The following is a 4,022-nucleotide window of genomic DNA, read 5'->3' as shown; positions in this document are numbered from 1 at the left end:
ACACACACACAAACACACACACACACAAACACAGACACACACACAAACAGACACACAGACAAACAGACACACACACAAACAGACACACACACAAACAGACACACACACAAACAGACACACACACACACACACAGACACACACACAAACAAACAGACACACACTCTCACACACACACACAAACAGACACACTCACACAAACAGACACACACACACACACACTCACACACACAAACAGACACACACACACACTATCACACACACTAGACACACACAAACAGACACACACTCTCACACACACACACAAACAGACACACTCACACAAACAGACACACACACACACTCACACACACACACACAAACAGACACACACACACACACACACACAAACAGACACTCTCACACACATACACACACATACAAACACACAAACACACTTCAAAGTCAGATCAAAGTCCTACTGCAAGATTTGTTGATGATTCCAAACAAAATATGTCTGAAACACGCTACTTGCTATGGTTTATTGTTTATTCTTAGCAGTTTGGTACCATTTTACGTTGAGTTATTGAAATTTGATGTTTTTTGTTAAAAATAAATGATTACCTACTTCGTCTTTTCCTTATAGCATGGTCAGATTTATCTGTAAGCATATTTTGGCATCTTTGTTTACTCTCACCCAACACAAATGTGTTTTTTTTTTTTTTTCTACAATTTTAACTTGTGACAAAATCTAAAACGTAAGAGGTTAAGTTCGTTACAACATTTGGCTTACAGAGTTCAGCTTATACATGCAGCCAAATAGTGGCTATTGATATTTTAGATGTCACCATATTTTTAGGTTTCGCCTGTCTGAACTTACTTGAATTATTTTTTTAGTGAAGTAAAATAAATATTAAATATAGCAAAAACTAGCCTATTTTACATAACAAATATGGTACATTTAGAGGTAAATAAATCAAACAAACACCAAAATAATGCATACATTGCTCGTTTTTATTTTATCAAAGACAGTGATATGACATTGAATTAAAAGAAAAAAATCACACCTGAGACCTTCCTAGCCAAATGTATCCAGGAAGGAGCAGTTAAGGGCTGCTTCCCGAAGGATGCTTGAGGGTTAGGAGTACTTCAGCAGCATTAACTGAAGCAAACAATCCCTGATCTGAGCAAGAAGTACTAGAAATAACCCAGCAGACTGGTGTGCTGCTTCTGTGTCCCTGACAGACACGGTGTCTGCGTGTGTCTCTGTGCTTCTGCGTCGCAGTGAAGCTGCTCCGCGCTGCGTGGGAGTCGCACGCACATAGAAACACGCAGCTGAACGCGCAGCCAGCGCACAGCAGCCTGACACACTGTAACCATAAAGCACACAAACACCACAACACTGCAGCAAAGCGCTGCAGTCAAGTCACGCACCACACGGCCGTGTACTCACGCGTTGCGCTGATCTGGACGCGGGTCACTCACTCACATCCCCAAACGCGCCCGAGAAACGCACCGCTGCGCGTCAACCCGCACGCGACGACAGCAACAGTTTCCAGACTGGCGTCATTGGAGCCGATTCCAAGATCGAGGTTGGTTGCAGACACGCCCCTTCTGGGATTTAAACCAATCAGAAGACCAGCAGCTCAATGTGGGCGTGGCACACAGCAACATCATAGAGAGAACCGCTGTAATATGATGCATTTTTATAAATTAAAAAACATTTACTAAATAATTCTTCAATAATACAATATATAATATATGTAGGGCGAAACAATGATTTATTTAGTATTTAATTTTCACATTTCAGTGAATATAAGATAATATATGTAGGGCGAAATAATGATTATTATTATTTATTATGATTATTATTATTATTAATAATCATGAGTATTTAGCATTTACTTTTCACATTTCAGTTAATTTGTAAATATAAATAAATATTTATAAGTACATTTAATTTAATTTAATTTAATATATGTAGGGCGAAATAATGATTTCTTTAGTATTTACTTTTCACATTTCAGTGAATTTGTAAATAATATAATATAATATAATATAATATAACATAATATAATATATGTAGGGTGAAATAATGATTATTATTTTTTAATATGATTATTATTAATAGTAATAATGATTATTTAGCATTTACTTTTCACATTTCAGTTAATTTGTAAATATAAATATAAATAAATATTTACAAGTAAATATAATTTAATTTAATTTAATATATGTAGGGCGAAATAATGATTTCTTTAGTATTTACTTTTCACATTTCAGTGAAATATATATATATATAAATAACAGTTTGTGTAATACAGTAAAAAAAATACAGTAAAAACTGTAATGTTATGAAAATTTGTTATAATTGAAAACTACTGTTTTATATTTTAATATATTTTCAAATATAATTAATTCATCGCAACGCTATTTTTTATAGCTTTTTTAAAAATGTATACTTTTGAAAAAAAGTCTCACCAAGGCTGCATTTATTTGATCAAAAATACAGTAAAAACAGTAATACGGTGAAATATTATTACAATTTAAAGTAACTGTTTTCTCTGTGAATATCTGTTAAACTGTAATGTATTTCTGTGATCAAAGCTGTATTTTCAGCATCATTACTCCAGTCTTCAGTGTCACATGATCTTCAGAAATCAGTATAATATGCTGATCTGCTGCTCGAGAAACATTTCTGATTATTATCAATGTTAAATCAATGTATTATATACATTTAAAAATGAAATTGCATGGCATTGACAAAAACGCAGAATATATTAAGCTACGGAAATCAATATATTCACCTTTCCAAATCACTCACACCGCCTAGCGGACAAATGAAGAACAGCGATCATTTAAAATGGAAATATGGATTGGATAGATGAAAAAATATATTTTTGCAAAAAAAAAAAAAAACCTGTTTTGTTAGTGACACATGTGTACACAGAGATTTAAAATAATATGAATACCTATTTTTAGTAATGTTAGATTTTAAGAGTTTTACTTTGCTTTCATTTCCGGCCTTTGAATATGATGCTATTTTAAATCCAATCTGGTTTTGGGGAACAAAGAGACACGTTGGAAACATTCAGAATGGAATAGATGAATTTAAATCAATGTGAAGGTCAAGCTGTTTATGTCCTTTTGAATGATGGAAATCAGCATCTTGACCTTCACAGCCCAAATGTCTCTTAAAGTCAACAAGTAGATTAGTTGTTTCTAACAGCACATCCTCCCGATGAAGTCCTGAGATGTAGCTCATGTATTAGTCTACTTCATCTTCTAACGTCAAAGTCATACACCCACAGCACAACTATAAAAACTCATGGCCAGACAGCCTGATGTCAGCCACCTACACGCCAGGAACAACCGCAGGCAATATGAGGGAGAAAAGAAACACACGTAAAATTAATTTCATTAATAATATAAAATCTCAGACACCTAAAAGGCACAATGTATGTGTGTTTGTTTGTTTCTCCCAGTGATTTTCTATGTTTTTAAACACTAAGTTTAAAATGATGTTGTATTAGAAGTAAAATAGAATATTTTGGTGATTTCTGTGCCCCAAATTAAAATTCCACTGTCGTTATGTATTTGTAATACCCAGCTAACAACGTTCTAAAAACTTCAAGCGTTCTGCCGAGGTTCATTCAAAGTTATGAACAAACGTATCATTAATAAAACGTTTTGTTCAGAGTTATCTGCCGTGTGATAACGTTCTCAAAACGTCAGCACAAAAACGCTATTTATGCATAATTCGTGGAACGTTTTAGTTCTGAAACGTTTGGCTGGATGTTCACATTCTTAATCGTTTCAGAACGTTCAGAGAACATTCCAAAAGTTACGTTCTCGTGATGTTTGCAAAATTATTAAATGGAATGTTCCTTTAACGTTTGCAAAAAGTTCAGAAAGCATTAAGAAATGATGTTTTCTTTAGGCCTGCTTAACCCTTTGTGGTGCAGAGTTGCCATATGGCAAGAATTAATTTCTATTTATTTCCTTGTTACTCTGAAAAAAATACGATATACTACTGCACTATGGG

The 4,022-nt window shown here is 34.1% G+C and overlaps 1 protein-coding gene across 1 annotated transcript in view; it reads right to left on the bottom strand.

Moving 5' to 3' along the window:
* LOC107550146 (cyclin-dependent kinase-like 5) overlaps positions 1-1,547 on the bottom strand; it is a gene marked incomplete at its 3' end in the record, with an annotated part of 59,589 nt that extends 58,042 nt beyond the window's left edge. Inside the window, exon 1 of the mRNA XM_016231373.1 lies at positions 1,431-1,547. The remainder of the gene's footprint in view (positions 1-1,430) is intronic.
* Positions 1,548-4,022: the final 2,475 nt, after the last annotated feature.

This window comes from Sinocyclocheilus grahami, unplaced genomic scaffold, assembly GCF_001515645.1.
Source record: "Sinocyclocheilus grahami isolate Dianchi unplaced genomic scaffold, SAMN03320097.WGS_v1.1 scaffold389.1, whole genome shotgun sequence".
NCBI lineage: Eukaryota > Metazoa > Chordata > Actinopteri > Cypriniformes > Cyprinidae > Sinocyclocheilus > Sinocyclocheilus grahami.
The sequence above is the reverse complement of the archived record's forward strand: the minus strand, read 5'-3'. Positions and strand labels throughout refer to the sequence as shown.